The sequence below is a fragment of the Chiloscyllium punctatum genome, chromosome 24, assembly GCF_047496795.1.
Source record: "Chiloscyllium punctatum isolate Juve2018m chromosome 24, sChiPun1.3, whole genome shotgun sequence".
NCBI classification, from domain to species: domain Eukaryota; kingdom Metazoa; phylum Chordata; class Chondrichthyes; order Orectolobiformes; family Hemiscylliidae; genus Chiloscyllium; species Chiloscyllium punctatum.
This window is the reverse complement of record NC_092762.1, coordinates 18,519,043-18,538,911: the sequence shown is the minus strand read 5'-3', so window position 1 is coordinate 18,538,911 and position 19,869 is coordinate 18,519,043.

Sequence of the window (19,869 nt, the reverse complement as noted above, 5' to 3'; positions counted from 1 at the left end):
TTCCTCAAAGCCCTTCCTCTTTGTGTTCGTGCGGTCAACCTTCCATGTCCAATGTAATGTCCCAAGAATGTCACCTCTGCCTTCGCGAATTCAGTTTTCTTTAAGTTTATTGCCAAGTTTGCTTCTTGCAATCGTTCAACATGCTCTGCCAACTGTAACATGTGAGCTTTCAATCACTTGCTAAAGATCGCTGCATCATACAGAAAAACTACATAATTTTTTCCTCTGGCCACAACTCTGTTCCTGAATGTGGATGGTGCATTATACATTCACATGACACACTCGATAACGTTTTTGTCATATCCGGTATCTTTACCAGATAGTTTAACTGACTCAGCATTTTTTTTTTATTTGAAAGGTGCCACGAAATCTGGCTTTGAAGGGATTTCGTACCACTGGTGGCAATACTAATGCATCATCCTAGGGGAAATCCTCAAAGTTTCAGAGTTTTTATCTGCCACCTGCTTCACTCTATGCTGTGCCCTCTTCAGATGCTGTTTAGCTAACTCACCTACTCGATCGAATCTCTACCTCACCTCATATACATAATCCAAGTGTGAGATCGCTGACTTTATATTTATATTATATTATATTAATTTGAAAGGACCTCTCAATTCACGTATGAATATTAATTCAAAGAAAGTAAACTGAGTTGATTTATTTGGGATATCTCCGATGGCAAACAATATAATGGGGCATCTTTATCCCAATCATTCGGGTAATCCTGACAGTACGCTGTTAACATGGCCTTCAGCTTCTGATGCTAACTTTCCAAGGCTCCCTGGGATTCAGGATGGGCCGCACTTGATTTGAAGTGCTGAATACGTAATCTATCCATGACTTCCTACTGTAACCTATGACAGTGGGATCTTGTTACTACACTATCTGGAAAAATTCCTGGGCATTTTTACATTTAACTCCCCAGTCCCTTAGTCTTCCTTTGCCTTCTCCACCACAAGGGGTGTCTCTCCCATCTTGGATCTTAACTACAAGAACAAACTGTATTCGTGGAACTGACACTCTGTCGCTCACTCTCACTGTTACTTCCCCAATATTGATTTGGCACTCAAACCTGATGTTACACAAGGGAATGCTTAATTTCAGTCACCATTCCACAAATTATCACACTCTTGAATAACATGTCAGAAAGAGTGAAAATACTTCCATTTCTTACTATTAGAGGCTGAAAGAAAGTGAGGAGTGCAGATGCTGAAGATCAAAGTTGAAATGTGTGGGGCTGGAAAAACACAGTAGGTGTGGAGAATCCGAGAGTTAGGAGAGTTGACGTTTCAGTCATAAATCCTTCATCAGGAAAGTGGAGGGGGGGGGGTAAGGGGGGGTGGCTGAGAAATAAATAGGAGGGTGGGGCTGTAGCTGGATGGGTGGGAGCTTGGAAGGCGAAAGTAGATGCAGGTAGGGTGTAATGGTGATCGGTCGGAGAGGAGGGTGAAGTGGATAGGTGGTAGGATAGCTGGAATCCTCAAACTATATAGCATCAATATCAACTTCACCAATTTCCAAATCACCACTCCCCAAACCTCATCACAGGTTCAACTTAGCATCGCCCTGTTGAACTGTCTTAATTGTCCATCTTCCTTCCCACCTATCTAGTCCACCCTCCCCTCCGACATATCACTCTCACTCTAAACTAGATCTTCCTATCGCCCTCCCAGTGACCCTCCCACCAGCCCAGCTCCTACCCTCCCATTTATCTTTCAGTCCCCCACCCCCCACCCCCGCCACATTCCTGATGATGGATTTATACCTGATATTTCGACTGTCCTGCTCTTAGATTAGATTACTTACAGTGTGGAAACAGGCCCAACAAGTCCACACCGACCCGCCGAAGCGCGGCACACCCTTACCCCTACATTTACCCCCTAACACTACGGGTAATTTAGCATGGCCAAATCTCCTGGCCTGCACATCTTTGGACTGTGGGAGGAATCCGGAGCACCCAGAGGAAACCCACGCAGACACAGGGAAATTCCACACAGTCAGTCGCCTGAGGCGGGAACTGTACCCGGGTCTCTGGCGCTGTGAGGCAGCAGTTCTAACCACTGTGCCACAGTGCCGCCCACATTAGGATGCTGCCTGATCTCTTGTGCTTTTCTGGCACCTCACTTCTCAACTGTGAAAGAATGAGCAGATCCCGTATCTCACAAAATTATAATTTACTGTCCTCCCCGCCCACCTTCTGAGTAAACTTTATCCACAGAGGCTAATTCTTTATAGAGACCAGGCACTGACTCTATACATAGGCTGTGCACTCTCCTGCAGCTCCTTGGAAACTTGGGGTCTTCTTTACGAGTTTCACTAATGTCACTGGCTTTACCTCTTTTACCGCATCTTTTCCCAAAGTGTCTTCCTTCAATGCCCACCACTGTGTCCCAGCTTACTGCAGTGAAAACACATTTTCTCAGTGCCCTTCTTAAACTATCAGCACTGTAATTCTATGTGTTCCACTCCCTTATAGTGAGAACCCATGAGGTTTTTCACCACTTTTCAACCCGCTGAGCTTAATTTTCACCTGTGGTAAACAATTGCCAATGTGCTTTACACTATGTTTTGCAGTGTAGGATCTCCCTTTCTCCCAATTTCTATCCCTCAACAGGATGAAAATCCTCCCAGAAGCTAATTTTCATCTCATGCACCAATGCATATTTACCTGCCATTTCTGCCACGTTTCTCACTTCTTGAACTTTCTGTTCATTCTCATGTTTTTTTATATCTCTGGAAGTGAGTCTTTAAACTCCTCCAGCAGAATAATCTCCCTTCGAGCATCACTAGTATTATCCATTTTTATGGCGCAAACCCATCTATGAAAATGACTGTGTTTAATTCTTTCAAACTGAAAATAAGCCTGACCTGGCTCTCTCTCTATTTTTCTGACCCTCTGCCTATATTCTCCTAGTACCAATGCATAACCACTCAAAATAGTTAGATTTACATTTTCATAATCTCTTGACCCGTCATCTGACAGCACTGCACATTCCTCACGATCTGTGCCCACCGGCTTAGTCTGACTCCCATCAATGCTTCCTTCTCCTTGCTGTTCTTACGCTCCACCTTACAAGCTTCTGTAGAATCTGAGCGACGTGGGCTTTGGGGAGATTAATGCTAGAAATTAATCTCCCCACATCATTTATGATCTTCTTAAGCATCATTGTGACATTTTCTCCAGATCTCCCGTTATGTTAGTGGAGTAGAGAAGGACAATGATCGTTCAACAATGCTCTGTATTTCCCCAAGAGAGCTGACATTCCTCTAACCTGGGTGGGAACCTTACAGCAGGGTGACAAAGCATTGCTGCTGCTGTACAGGATCTTAGTGAGATCACATCTAGAGTAGTGTGTACAGATTTAGTCTCTTCAATGAAGAAAGGATGTTGATATATTGGAAGCAGCTCAGAGATGGTCCCCTCAACTGATTCCTGCAATGAAGGTGCTAGCGTATAACAAAAGGATGATCAGGTTAATCTAAAAGGCATTGGAGTTTACAAAAATGAAACAAGGTCTTATTAAAAATAGATGACAGGAAGGAGTTAAAAACTGAAGCGAATTACACAGATAGTGGAGGAATCAATTCCGTTCTCCAGCCTGTTACACAGGAACAACATGAGGATATTCAGGCCTTTGACCCTGTTACACCAGAATAAGACGAGGCTGTTCAGCCCCTGGAGCCTGATGTATATTTACAGGAGGAGGACAATCAGCCCCTCAAATCTATAACACTGGACCCAGAGTAGGCCATGCTGCACCAGTATCCTGTTACACAGCAACAGGATCAGTGCATTCAGCCACCTCAAGTCTGTAAAATAGGAACTGAAAGCGGTCACATAGTGACTGGAGATTGTTACACTGGAATAACAGGAGGCCTTCAGACCCACCGAGCCTGTTGCAAGGGAATTGTATAACGATAAAAAAAACTATCTGAGACTTCTTTCATGAGAAAGGAGGAGGTAATTCAGACACGTGTTTGTTGTATGGGAACAAGAGAAGACCAATCACTCCCTTGGTCCCATCCCTGGGATACATGAGGAGACCGTTCAGTATCTTCACCTATTATGGACAATTATGAGAAGACCCATCAGCCCCTCAAGATGAGACACAGCAACGGGAAGGTTCCATAATCCCCCAATCCCTCTAATGCATCAACAGGAGGTTGTCATTCTGGCCTTGGAGACGACAACATGGGAACGCCAGAAAGACTTCATCCCATCGATTTTGTACACCAGCAGGATGATGAGTCCAGTCAGCCACACATACCGCTTATGCAGCAATTGGAGCACATCTCTTAAAACCTTTTGCCCATCAAACAGGAATTCAAAGAAAACGTAAAGGTTTTCGAAAGGGAATAACTGAATACATTAGGGAGTAAAATGTAACAATAAAATATTATTATTGAAGGCAAATTATTAGAATGCATTGTTGAGGACATGTGCAAACTTAAAACACAATCCATCGGACTCAACATGGTTTTACAAAAGATAAACCATGATTGAAGTGTTTTCTTGAGTTATTTAAAGATGTGACAAACAAGGTGGATAGTGGGAATCCTGGAGATGGAATATATCTGGTCTTCGTGAAGGATTCAGATATGTCGCTTCTCCAAAGAGTGAGTGGTAAGATCAGGAAGCATCGGTTTAGGAGTAATTTATTGGCTTGGATTGGTTAATCAACGAAGTGCAGTCAGATTAATTAAATGTGTCATTTTCTTTTGGAAAATGCAATTTATGGGGTGCCATAGATTTCAGTTCTCATGCCTCAATCGTTTGTGATCAATATTATTACTTGGTTGACGGGATAGAAAATACTATAGCTACATTTTCAGATGACACTAACATTGGTGGGAAATTACTTCGGAATGATGATGCAAGAGATTTTAAAACTATATAGATAGGTTGGGTGAATGGGCAATCATATGGCAATGAAAATCAAAGTTGGTGTATATGGGGTTATTCAAGTTGGCCAGACTAATAAAAAGGCAAATTATTATCTAAATGGAGAGAGATTTCAAAGTGCTTAAGTGCAGAGGGATCTGGGTGTCTGCTTGCAGAAAACCTGCCTGTGGGTACTTCAAGTAATGAGAAATACAAGCATAACTTCAGCATTTATTTTGAAAAGGATAGAGTAGAAATGTAGGGAGTGTTGCTGTAGAAATGCAAGGCATTAGTGAGGCTGCAACTGGAGTACAGTTTGGGTGTCCTGCAGAATCAGGTATTTGCATTGGAGGCAATTCGGAAGAGCTTTATTAGATTGATTCCATATTTGAAGTGTTTGTCTTATGAAGAGAAATTAAGCAGTTCAGGCCTATACTTTCGAGTTTATAAGAAAGAAAGGAGAGCTCATTGAGGTCTGTAAAATGCTAAGCGTAATTGAAAGTGCAAATGTGGAGTGGATATGTTTTCATGAGCCGCAATCAACATCAAGAGACTAGAGTTTGAGGATGGAGAGATGGCAGGAATATGGAACAGAGGCCACGATGGCATGATTGTATTCAATGGTGGAGCAGGTTCGAGGGGTTGGATTCTTGATGGATTCTCCTCGTTCATATTCAGATTTTCGACTGTATTACACAGTAATGGGGGAGGATTGTGTATCAAACAGGAAGCAGGCACTCCGGAAAATCAGTCTTAATCAGTTTGACAGAACGTCACCAGTGGAGTCACACAGTGACCAGTGCTGGGTCCTCCACTATTTACAATCTAAATCATCTACGAGGATGGAACAGATATAGAGATACTGAGTTTGGTCATGTTGCTGTGATAAGCAAGAGATTAAATTATCAAGCGAGGGCGGAGGGTCTACAGATAGATACAGAGAGGTAAAGGCAATGGAGAATAATTTGGCAGCTGCAATATAACATGATATAATCTGTCATTTCATTTACAGGAATAATGGAAGGCAGTATGTTACTGAAATGGAGAGGGATTACAGGGCTGAATGATACTGTGTACTGGGTGGGGTTCACGCAGACACGTCCATACATGGGAGGTTTTGCACCATCCCTGATCGTCTGCTCCTAGACACTCCAAGTGGCCCCATTGCTCTCCGTACACATGGAATGTTTTGAAGTGTTTGGTTGGTGATGGGGATGCTGTTTACAAACATGTATTAAGAGGACGGCCTTTATCCAAGATACATTCATTCCTTTCTACATGGAGACCCGAACACGAGGGGAATGGCTGCCTGCTTGTGAATGAAGAGGCTGTGGATGCTGTCAGCACAGGGGTATTCACCAACATGGTGTACTGTGCATCGGCACGCTACAAGATTAATAGAGAGAGAGCTCCTTCAGTTCCTCTACCTCTCCCCATTGACATGGCTACTCCGCAGATGCCATGTACACCATCGGGAATTCCACGATACTGGACACACCCGGCAGCTCCCTGCTTAGGGAGAAACAATGTATTTACCTCATCCACCAAATATATCCTCCGTGACCGAAAGTTTACATTGATGGCAATATATTGGGAGATGACGGATATGTAACCCAGTCCTGTTTGGAAAGTTCCACAACATAGAAGCTGAGTGAAACAGTGACCCTAAAAGCCACTGGCAGCACCGTCCTTCCCCTGGTGTGAATCTGCAGGTCGTATTGAAGAAGGTGACACTGCTCTGTGACCAGGTCCTTGTTCAGTCAGAGTCCCCTCACACTCTGATCCTGGGTTACGTGTAGTTTGCGAAGCTGTTCATGGAAAACCCGGGGTGGATACAGCAGATCCCTTTCCCTACACACTCTCACTGCGTGGTTTCAGAGCTTCCCCTCTCTGTAACCTCTGCTCCATTTGTTGCTCATGTTAAAGGCCCAGATGTTGTAACTACAGTCCCGAGGCTCCATCTAAACTTGTGTCAGCAAATCCTTAGGCTCCTTGAATGTCTGAGGCAGCTCACAGCACAACCTCCAGCAAACCATCCCCAGCCCCTCCACTAACTATTCAATAACAGGAGTTATTCAGAAACCCCTCGTCTATAAGTGTTGTGGAATAGACCAGATGCTTCCAAAATATTTTAAGAAGGTCGCTTAAACCCAAACCTTTCCTTATTTTAAAAATAGGTGTGAAGAGTGCTTTCCACTGTGTTGTGATTGGTCAAACCACTCGACATTAAGCAAAATATAATCTATTCAAATGCTTTAGTTAAAATACAATCAAAGAAAGGAACATTTCGGGATGGCTTATTTGTTGTAACACTTACACAAACAATAGATACCGTACCTTATTAGTATACACTGCTTGGCACAAAGATAAATTCAAATACAGATACTTACATGCAGTTTTCTGATCCAGGAGAAATCAACGTCAACAGAGATCTCAGAGAGAAAGGCAGCGAGGGATCATGAATTGATCAACCATGATCATATTGAATGGTGGTGCAGGCTCGAAGGGCAGAATGGCCTACACCTGCACCTATTGTCTACTGTATTGATACTTCCAACCATTCTGTGACCCAGAGCAGCTACTGAATGCTGCACCTAAAAACAAAACGACAAAACCTGGTCTGTGAGAGCTGGACACTGTCCTTCCATTGTTACCACCGTTTTAATAAAGCTAAAGGCTTTCTCAATTATTTACTTAACCTGTTTTCAGACAACAGTTCTGCACTTCTGCCTTTAAAACCACTCTTCAAAAAAAAGAAGAGTAAATAACCTTTTTACAGAGATAGTGTCCTCACAACCTGTAATAAAATGATACATCAATATACAAAGATGGATACGTTTTAGACCTCCTAATCTTCCTCTTATAGTAGACTGCAATGCCTTTCTTCATCCAACTCTCAACAAAGTATCAAACCTTAGTTTTTCTCGCCCTGTCAACTTTACAATTTCAAATTGAAATAATAAGCTCAATCGAAACAAACTGGTACTTTTCTCCCTGAACTTCTCCAAAAACCTTAAGGGGTCACGATCAGTGATAAAGATTTGTCTCATGTATGTTATTGGCAATTTAAATGCTGAAATGTTGTAACGCCAACACCAAGCTCAAGGCCTCCTTCCCCATTGTGGAAGAAATCTGTTGGTGTTTCCACTGGACACTCTGACCACACGTTACATAATGGAGCACTTCTCATCTCTCCAACAGCCCTTCTGAATGACATAGCTCCTCATGTTTCAGCATAAAAGAATTACACACTTCTGTACCTCTTAATGCTGTAACCTCTTTACCTGCTACTCCTGGCCTATGCCAGTAAACGTTACTCTCACAGGTACATGTTTTCAGAAGGTCTCACACATTCTTCTCAATCCCTCACAGAAACCAAAGTTTGATTTCTGAACCAAATCATCATCATCCATTTCAGCTTCTAACCTTGCCATTGTTACTCTCTGCTCTTCCACACGAGTTCTCACGACTGCAGGAAGTGAATTGTTGAACTTCTCCAAAATACAAAATTCTCTCAGAGTGTCATAGGTTTGCTCTGTTTTTAATACCCTTCCCAATCTTTCAAAATTTCTTTGTTTGATTCTTTCAAACACAACGTCTGTTTAACCAGGGATGCTACTTTCGATTCCTGAAACACTGTCTGTCAGCTTCTGGCACAAGCTCATATGCACCTCAGATGGCTTTCTTCACTTCCTCATACTCAGCAGATACCTCCACTGATAGGGATGCAAATACCTGTCAGCTTTGTTTGGATCAATTAAATCCACATGTTCTCTGGCATCTTCACTTGTTTAGCCACTTTCTGAAATGAAATTAAAACGGCTCCCCCGTCATTCTCATCAAATTTAGATAATGCCTGGATGTATATAAACAGATCCCCATCAGGCCTTTGGCTACTATAGGGCTGCTCATCCTCACTATCCTCCTTATCCAGCCTACCGTCTGCCTTCAACTCCGCCTTCTATGTCAACGTTCCTCTCTTAATACTAACTTTTGAAGTTGAAACTCTGCTTTTCTTCTCTCTTTCTTCTTCATTTCCTTTTCTTTTATTTCTACTTTTCATCATAAGTCAAACTGTTTCAATTCCTTTTCATGTTCAAGTTGCCTCATTTGAAATTGAATTCGGGCCATTTCCAAAGATTCTGATGGCACTTCCAGAAAATGTAATTGCCGAGCTATAGCTGTAATAATCTATCATTTTCTCACAGAAACACAACCCCAGCTCGAACTTGTCTGCGAATTCCTACAGCTTTGCCTTCATTACCTTTTGTAAAACCCCTAACTTTACTTCTTCCACACCCAGAGAACTCTTACTGACTGAAATAATATTTTTACACAACACACTGTTTAAACCAACCGAATTCAGTGCCCAGAATAAAATACACTAACCACTACCATACGCGAACTTTGAACCCAATAGCCCCCTGATTCATACTTTCCAGTGTCTGCAAGAAATTATTTTGGATTCTCTGGTTTCCTCCCACAATCCAAAGATGTGCATGTCACGTGAATTGGCCATGCTAAATTGTTCATAGTTTTCAGGGATGTTTGTGTTTGGTGCCTTATCGGGGTAAATGTGTAATCACAGGGTAAAGCAATGGGTCTAGGTAGGTTACTCCTCGGAGGGTCGGTGTGGACCTGTTGGGTCGAATGGCCTGTTTGCACACTGTAGGGATTGTAATTCTAAACCCAATTTGGTATTACCGATTTAGAACCAGACAAGAGACCCCAGTGTGTTATAGACTAACCAGACTGCCTCAGACTAGTTTAAGAAGGTAGCTTGGAAACCAACCTTTTCTTATTTTAAAGGTAGATGTGAGTTGGGTGTTACACATGTGATGCTACTAGTCAATCCACTCACCATTAAGCAAAACACAATATATTTAAACACTCTAATGAAAATCCATACAAAATGAAGAGGAATTTAGAATGACTTAACTATTGGAAACCTTAACCGAATAATGGATACAGTACCTTCTACAAATGAATTGTTCCAATATACTAAAATAACCTAAACAGTCCCTTGGCAAAAAGGAACATTCAGATATGCATTCTTGCCGACAGTTCTCCAATCCAGGAGAAAACAGCATCAAGTGAAGTTACAGAAAGAATAGCAGCTAGGGATAATTTACTAAAACTTCCAACCCTTCTGGGACCCCAAGCACCTGGTAACTGTTACATCTACAAGGAAAAACTTAGAAAGCCTGGTCTGTGTGAGCTGGCCATTGTTACTATTATTTATTAAAAAACTTAAAAGCCTCGAATGTTATTTACTTGAGCCGTTTTCAGTAGACAGTTTGGCCTTTAAGACCTCTTACTAAAAAAAAGAGAAAAAAACTTTTATTTAAAAAGTGACAGCATTGTCACACAATTTAGATTCCTGGTCCTTCACTCAGTGGGCTTCCTCGTGTTTCTTATCGCAAGGTCACCTGAGAGGGACAACCACAGGTACAGACCAAGTTACAAGGATGTGTCTCATAACTTCTGAATCACACACACACCGAGCAAACCTTCCCATTGTAGACAGTAATCTGAGGCGAGCATAGTTAGCATATGATAGTAAAGTTTGCAATACTCTCCAGATGTGCAGTTTACTGAGCAATACACTAGCATGGCCTGTCCATGGACCATCACATGGGACATACCGGGAAGTGAACAATAGCCTGACATTTACCATTTCATTATTTCTGAGCTACGCAATGCCAGCACTCGATACACTAGGGAGACAAAACCCAAGGCCAGTGAAAGATGCAGAGGGATAGAGAGATTCACATTAAAGACAGAAACAGGTAGATAATTAACTGAAAATATGTTGTGGAAATATGGGGAAAAAGACAGGGCAGAGGGACTAACTGGCGAAGTGAGGTCTTCGAGAATAGAATTACCAGAATTAGCACATTGAATAAAGGCATTGCCAGATCAGCTGAAATGGTTTGTTACATCAAATTCTCAATCTGCTTCACAGAACACCACAAACAACATAAACTGGGACAAGATGACAGCCCAGCATGGAGAGCTGTGCAGACCATGCGAGTGTGTTGCTCAGTAAAATGCACATTTGGAGAGTATTGCAAACTTTACTATCATATGCTAACTATGCTCGCATCAGATTACTGTCTACAATGGGAAGGTTTGCGCTGTGTGTGTGTGCGTTCATCAGACTCTGACAGAGAGAGTGTGCGTGTGCGCAATAGGCGTGGTTGAATGTGAAACTCATTGTTTGAGAAGGAACGCACATGGAGGAAACTATTTTAACTACGAACAACTGGCAGGCTTTTTGCTAATCAACAGAGAGAACGAGAGAAGTTTCATGGACAGATGAGGTAAAGTGTTTGAGAATGTGTAAATAAAGGCATTGCCAGACACAAAAGCAATATACATCGGCGTGCACATGGATGGGAGTTTGGTGTGAGATCGAATCAGATTTGCTTAGGCAGGTTTTAAGTTGGGAGTGTCGGCAGCAGATTATTAACTTCATTAAGACTGTATTTCATAGCTCAAGGTTCAAACAGCAAATGGAATAAACCAGTAAGATATATTCTGGAGTGGTGAGTATTTCAAGTTAGAAATGGTCAGGGAATGGTGTCAGGAATCAGCTCATTGTCAAAGGGATCTCCCACAGTTGTGACTTGTCTGCGTCAGCCACAGATATTGGCCAGGGATGGAATGGAAACAATGGGGGGAAGTGGAGTTTGTAACCAGAACAGTAGACAGTGAGCTCCAAGCTCTTAATATTTAAATAACAAAGACAATGATACAATGCATTGTGGTTCTCCGCTGAAACTGAGTAGGTCAACATAGAGACCCGTGAACAACACTGCCAGAGCAGAGAGTGAGACAGTAATTGAACACATTGATTGATGGTCTTTAGAGTGAATATCTGGATTCAGAGTTTCAACAGGAACAAAAATACTGGCAAGAAGTGTTTACTATATGAACTAACAATAATACAGTCGTAACTGATTTATAGAAAACAAAATCTTGTCAGTAACGCTTACCAGGAACACCAACGATAGCCAGGAAGGGATAATAGAAGTATTGAATAATGAGAAGAGCGTAATAGATCAGCGATGATAATGACAATCAATCAAATGCAGACAGATATCAAACATAATTGGATAGGCTGCTGTCTCTTGTTGGTATATTCCTGTCCAATGTTCTCAGATTCTGATCCATTGTTGGAACATTCCAGCCTAATGTTCTCAGATTCTGATCTCTCCTCTCCCTCTCTCTGGATCTGCTGATCCCTGTCAGTGCTGTCAGTGATGCTTCCGCTCATGTTATGGGTAGACACGTTGAACGGAGCCCATTTATCATTAAAAGATGGAAAACTTCCACTGGGATAATTTGAATCCATGGAGACTGGAATTAATCACAGTCACTGAACAAATAGGCTCAGTTTACCAGTTCCATACATCACTTTTCATTTACTAGTTTTGGATGGAATGGATGACGGTTGCTGAGGGATGGGCCATAAATCTTTCAATATTTTTAATCTTATTTTCTTGGTATATGAGAGTATTAACAGAACACTGCAGGGGTCTATATGTGTTTCATTCTGTTGATGAAAGGAGGCAGTTATAAAATAACAGATAGGCTGCATTAAAGAAGTCGGGTGAGTAAGTTTGTAGATACCTGAACCCAAAGTATGGTACTTATTGACCAGTGTGAGGCTTCTCCTGGTTTTAATGCCCTGTTATCAAATCCATTCATAACCTCGAGACAGAGCATTGAGACTGCTGCTCAGAAACATTCCGAAGCAATTCTGTCCCTATGGACCCCTTACAGAGGGATAAGAGAAGGCCATTCAGCCCATATTAGCCTGTTGCTACTTGAAAAGTTGGAAAGCTGGAATATTGGCACATTTTGCCAAAAGAATAAATCAAAACAAAGAGATGTGTCGCTGCTGCTGTATGATGTGTTCCTGAGAGAGCATCTGGAGTACATTGTGTCGTCTGTGTTTCTGGAACTGAGAAGGGATGGACCTCCATTAGATACAGTTTAACAGCTGCTGGTCGTCCACGGGTTGCTGTCTCGTTTGATGTCTCGCGTCTGTTACACAGGGACAGGAGGAGACTATGAAGCCTCTCGAGTGTGTTATAGAGGAAAAGGAGGAGGCCATTAAGCCTCTTGAGTCTTTTTCAGAGGGAGCGGAGGAGGCCATTCAGCCCCTCGACCTTATTACAGAGGAATAGGAGGAGATCATTCAGCCTCTCCAGTCTATTACAGAGGCCCACGAGGAGCCCATTCAGCCTCTCGAGCCTGTTACAGAGGGGCAGGAAGTGTTTATTTAACTTCCAAGTCTGTTACGCATAAATATTAGTTTTAAACTAGTTGTGGAATAGGAAAGACCTGATGTAAGCATTAAAGTTCTAACTTTGACCAAGGCCAATTTTGAAAGTGTTGGCGAGTCATGTGAAAGGCTGATTGGGATACTCGATTCACAGGTAAAGTGATGGTTGGAAAATGCAAGGCCATCAAATCGTGGTTTCAGAGAGTCCAGAGCCAACGTGTTCCTATGAGTGAGATGGGCAAGGCTGGTGGGTGCATGGAGTGCTGGATGGCTAGATACATTGATTCTCTGGTCAAGGTAAGGAAGGAGGCATATGCCAGATAAACAGAGTTAAGATCAAGTAAATCACGAGAGCAGTATAAGGGCAGTAAGTGTATAGTCAACGGGAAACTCAGGCCAGAAAGATGTAGACATGAGATGGCTTTATAAATAGGGTTAACAAGGCATTAAAGCAATTCTACACATCCTTCAATGGCAAAAGATTAGCTCGGCAGAGAATAGGCCACCTTAAAGATCAGTAAGGCTACCTATGTGTGGAACCACAGGAGATGGGAGGGATATGAAACAAATATTTCTCCTCCAAGTATTTAACGTGAAGGGGGTTACAAGAGCGACAAAATGAAGAAATATATAATGATATCTTGAAAAGTGTCTATATTACAAGGAGATGTTGGACATTTTAAAACATATAAAGGTGAACAAATCCCTGGAACCTGATTATTTGTATCCCAGAAGTTGGTGGGAAGCTAGGAAAGAGATTGCTCAGCCTATTGCTGATATATTTGTAACATTGATTTCCACAGGTGAGGTGTCAAAAGACTCGAAGGCAGCTAACATAGAGTCATTATTTAAGAAAGTAAGGAAAAATCAAGTAACCATAGATCAGTGAGCCTGACGTCAATGGTGACTAAATTGTTGGAGGGGGTTTTGAGGGAAAGGATGTACATGCATTTGGAAAGACAAGGACTGAAGGGGGATTTGTACATTGGAGATCACGTCTCACTGACTCAGTGGAATTTTTTGAGGAAGTGATGAAGATGATTGCTGAAGGCAGGACAGTGGATGTTGTCTTTATGGAATTCAGTAAGAAAACCAAAATGTTCTACATGATAGACTGGTTAACAAGTTTAGACTGCCTGGGATCCAGGAGAGCTCGTCATTTAGATCCAAAATGTTCTTGAATATTGGAGACAGGGTGTAACAGTTGACATTTGTCCATTGAGCTTGGAGACCTGTGACCAGTGGCGTGCCACAAAGATCAATAGTGAGTCCATTGCCTTTTGTCACTTATACAAATTATTTGCATTTGAGTATATGAAGTATGGTCAGTAAGTTTGTAGATAATACCAAATTTGGTTGTATAGTCGACAGTGAAGAATAATATCTCAGAATATAATGGGACGTTGATTAGGTGAGCTGAGGAGTGGCAGATGGAGTTTATTTTAGATTGGTGTTGCATTTTGGCAAGAAAAATCAGGGCAAGACATATAGGTAGGGTCTTGACGAAAGCTACCAATCAAGGAAAAATCCATAGAAATTATAGAATCCCTGCAGTGAGCAAACAGGCTATTCGGCCCATCGAGACCTCACCAAACCTCTAAACACTATCCTACTGGACAAACGCCTACCCTATCCCTCTGGGCCTGCAATTTCCATGGCTAATCCACCTCGCCTACACATCCCTGGGTACTATACGCAATTTAGCATGGCCAATCTACCCTTATCTGTATAGCTTTATACTGTCGGAGGAAAACATAGCATTCAGAGGAAACTCATGCAGACACAGGGAAAATGTGCAAACTCCACACAGGCAGTCATTCAAGGATGGAGTTAAAACCAGATCGCTGCGCTCTGAAGCAGCAATGCTAGTCACTGAGCTACTGTGTCACCTTGTGGTGCAGGTTCTCCGTTCCTTGAAAGTGCCGTCACAGATAGACAGCGCAGTGAAGAGGACACATGGTGATCTTCCCTTTATTGCTGCGTGCGTTGAGTCTAAGCGTTTGCATGACATGTTGCCCCTGAACAGGACATTGGTTTGGCCGCTTTTGTAGTATTGCCTTTAATTCTGGTCTCCCTGCTGTCGGAAAGATGTTGCCAAACTTGCAAGGGTACAGAAGAGATTTAAAAGAATGTTGCGGGTGTTGGAGGGTGAGAGTTACAGGGAGAGTTTGAATAGGCTAGGGCTATTTTCAAGTGTTGAGGCTGAGGGGTGACCTTAAAGACGTTTATAAAATCATGAGAGGCATAGATAAGGTAAACAGTCAATGTCTTTTTCCAGTATTGGCGAGTCCAAATTTAGAAGACAAAGGTTTAACTTGAGAGGGGAAAGATTTAAATAGGGACATGAGGGACAACATTTTCACATAGAGTCTGCTGCGTGAATGGATGGAGCAACCAATAGAGGCGGTAGAAACAGGTATAGTTACACCATTTAAAATGCATTTGGATGGATACATGCATGGGAAGTATTTAGAGGGAGATGGGCCAAGAGCTGGCAAGGAGGACGAGATTTATTTAGGATAATTGGTCGGCAAGGATGACCGGAATGAAAGGTCTTTTTCTGTGCTGTACATCTGAGACTTCATTGCCTCTTGAGTGTTTAACACAGGATCAGAAGGAGGCTATTTAGGTTCTGAATTCTGTCAGTCAACTTGTTTGCTCATTTACTGAGAGTAAAATAAAAAAATACATCATTCAGATTTTGATGGTGTTTTACAGAAGCAAGAGGAAAGCTTTTAGTCAAGAAAAGCCGTAAAGCATGTGAAGAGGCGATGTTGCACGGAGTGTGTTCTGCATATGGACTGAGCTGCCGGTGGAAGTGGTTGAGGTGGGTACAATAACAACATTGGAAAGGTATTTGGATAAATACATGGATAGGAAATGATTAGAGGGATACAGAGCAAGGACAGGGAAATTGAGCGAGTGTGGATATACATTTTGGTCCGCATGGACCAGCTGGGCCAATGGGTCTGTTTCCATGCATTAGAACCGTTTGACTGTAAATATGTGTGTTTCGGGATTGAGACAGAGAGGGACAGACTGAGAAAAAATGTCATGGAAAGATATGTTCACAGGTTTCAGAATGCTGAAATGAAGACATTTCTATAGCATCATGCAACACGGGTCAGTATTATGAAGAATTATGAGTGAATGGAATATTGCTGCGAGCTCAGGCGATAGAGAGTTTTGATTGAGCACTTGTTCTGCAGCTTTGTAACTGGGAGTAACGACAGCAGAGTCTTCGGCTTGTTGAGCTGTATAAATCAGTAATTTGTCTCAGTGTCATTTTCATTGAGTGTGACAGAGGGATTGTCTGTTCGAAGCTGAGCTAGTTGCCTGGTGCTATCTTATCGAACTCACCTCATTAAATACCCACCCACCCGACCCACCTCTCATTGAATGCCAACCCGATTCTCCCACCCATCATGATTGGAGGTACTCACAGTCGCCCGGATGCCCCTTGATATTCCGTGTTCCCTGGCACTGTTGCCATCTTTAAAGGGCCAAGGTGCACACAGCTGATCTTTCTCAGTTTGGAGCTGCCCTGTACAGTTTACCCCGAGCATGACAGATAAGGGGTAATCACACTACAGTTTGTTGACGGAGCATGGTGTGCATAGTGAATGGGCTAGTACAGAGGGGGACAATTCCCTTTCCAGGGTGGGCCATACCACCAGACCAACCGAGTATGGTCTGTGCTCACCACCCAACTCGGTGCAGTATCTGCGGTCTGAAGAATTGTCCAGCAATACAGGACAAGCATCAATTACCTTCCCCGCTCTGTCAGCGTAAAACTTACCATATTCTGTCTGCTCCCTCACACTCACTATATATCTGTTATAGCACCTACCCCCGATCAAGGCTCATACTCCAACTCTCTCACTGCCGCATGCAGCAGCTTCGCTCTCTCTCTCTCCATCTCTCGCCTTTGCAATACCCCCAACACACTGAGAGAATATTCCGGAGAATACCGATTATGGAATGTTCCAGATAATGTTCCAAATAATGCCCAGTTTCAGGAAAATGGCAGTGCCCCAGTGTGTAACACATAAGAGGAAGGGGTAGAGATGCACGTCTTCCAAAGCACTCACATTTCAAACCATGTTGAGGCTATTCAGCCCTTCAAATGTGCTCTAGCATTTAATAAGGTCCCGGCTGATCTGATGCTTTTCTCAGCTCCATGTTACGGGAACTTTCAGTCATTCAACCCCCCGGGTTCCTGTCACTGTGCAGACGGCACTCAGGCACATTTACTCCAGTTTTCTTCAAGCGCCTGTTTGAGGACATTTCCCATGGAACGCAATCTCCTAACAGTATATTCCATCAGCTATATACTTTCATGCAACGGTAGCATGCTTTACACAGACCAAACAAAAAAACTACACTAATTTAATGGTTATAGATATCCAATCACAATTAATGATATTAAACCAAAGACAGCTTCTAAACACGTCTTGTTTTAAAATAGAATTTCGAGCAGAAAACATTTTTACCGACAGCAGTTATTTTGACCGTTATCTGAATTGTACTACTTTCCTTGTTATGAAAGTTTCTCTTGCCCTCTCTAACAGTTACACAGTCTCCTACGCAGTTAGCTGGACGGCAGGTTTGTGTTGTAGAGGGAGGCCTGCAGCGCAGGTTCAGTTCCTCACAGTGATAGAGATTACCATGAAGGTGATGCTCTCTCAACGTCACCCCATCACCCGAGGTGTGGTGATCCTCAGGATAAACCACCATGAGTGGTCTCTCTAATGAGAGCTCTTTGGGACTCTATTCTATCAATATTATCATTTTAATTTTTAAAAATTGAAAAGGAGATTTTTAATATTATTATAATCCAATAACAACACAACTCAAATAACTGATCAATATTACATTCAATGTTAGCATTTGATAAGGTTCCCCATGGTAGGCTCATTCAGAAGGTCAGGAGGAATGGGATACAGGGAAACATAGCTGTCTGGACGCAGAATTGGCGAGCCAACAGAAGACAGCAAGTGGTAGTAGAAGGAAAATATTCTGCCTGGAAGTTTGTGGTGAGTGGTGTTCCACAGGGCTCTGTCCTTGGGCCTCTATTGTTTGTAATTTTTATTAATGACTTGAATGAGGGGATTGAAGGATGGGTCAGCAAGTTTCCGGATGACACAAAGGTTGGAGGTGTCATTGACAGTATAGAGGGCTGTTGTAGGCTGCTGCGGGACATTGACAGGATGCATAGATGGGCTGAGAGGTGGCAGATGGAGTTCAACCTGGATAAATGCGAGGTGATGCATTTTGGAAGGTCGAATTTGAAAGCTGAGTACAGGAGGATGGATAGGATTCTTGGCAGTGTGGAGGAACAGAGGGGTCTTGGGGTGCATGTACATAGATCCATTAAAATGGCCACCCAAGTGGACAGGGTTGTTAAGAAAGCATTTGGTGTTTTGGCTTTCATTAACAGGGGTATTAACTTTAAGAGTCGTGAGGTCTTGTTGCAGCACTATAAAGCTTTGGAATACAGCATCCAGTTCTGGTCGCCCTATTATAGGAAAGATGTGGATGCTTTGGAGCGGGTTCAGAGGAGGTTTACCAGGATGCTGCCTGGACTGGAGGGCTTATCCTATGAAGAGAGGTTGACTGAGCTCGGACTTTTTTCATTGGAGAAAAGGAGGAGAAGAGGGGACCTAATTGAGATATACAAGATAATGAGAGGTATAGATAGAGTCGATAGTCAGAGATTATTTCCCAGGGCAGAAATGACTAACACGAGGGGTCATAGTTTTAAGCTGGTTGAAGGAAAGAATAGAGGTGATGTCAGAGGCGGGTTCTTTACACAGAGAGTTGTGAGAGCATGGAATGCGTTGCCAGCAGCAGTTGTGGAGGCAGGGTCATTGGGGACATTTAAGAGACTCCTGGACATGCATATGGTCACAGAAATCTAAGGGTGCATACATGAGGATCAGTGGTCGGCACAACATCGTGGGCTGAAGGGCCTGTTTTGTGCTGTACTGTTCTATGTTCTATGTTCTATCTATGTGCATGTACGTACAAAACAAGTTAAAAACACTAAACGGACAGAAGAAAAACAAAAATAAACAATAAATAATGAATAAATAATACTGCTCAGCGTAACAAAATGATAGCACTCGTTCTTCAAGAGTATTAACTGAATCACATTTTTATGTTCATTATTCTTCCTCTCTGGATATGAGATTCATTAGATAATATGTCTAATGCCTGTATAAAAGCCTTTCTGATAGTGGTAGATAAGCCTGTATCACGGTAATCCAAAAAGGTTTGCCATGTCATATATAAATCTCTGTTTTTAGGTGCACCATGCTAGTGAAAAAGTCCAAAGGTCTATTCGTCATGAAGAGCTTAGGATGACCCAACAGACCTGGGGAGTTTTCAGACATCCAACACAACAGAATGCTTTTCCTAGCACATAAAGTAATGATATTTTTCCCATATGCATCTGTGTATAGTACCCTGGGCAGGCCAAGGCAAAGAGAAACCAGGTCCATCTCCAATTCAGTCCCCTAGACCCACTGTATCACACCGGACATAGTGCTCCAATATATATGAAGCTTGCAGCAGGACCACAAGCATTGAGTAAGAGTGCCTGTATTCATTCTGCATTTAGTACATGCTAAAGGTAACCCCCACTTTGAATTTTGAGAGGTAATCTGGGGTCAGATAGAGTCTATGAAGAATT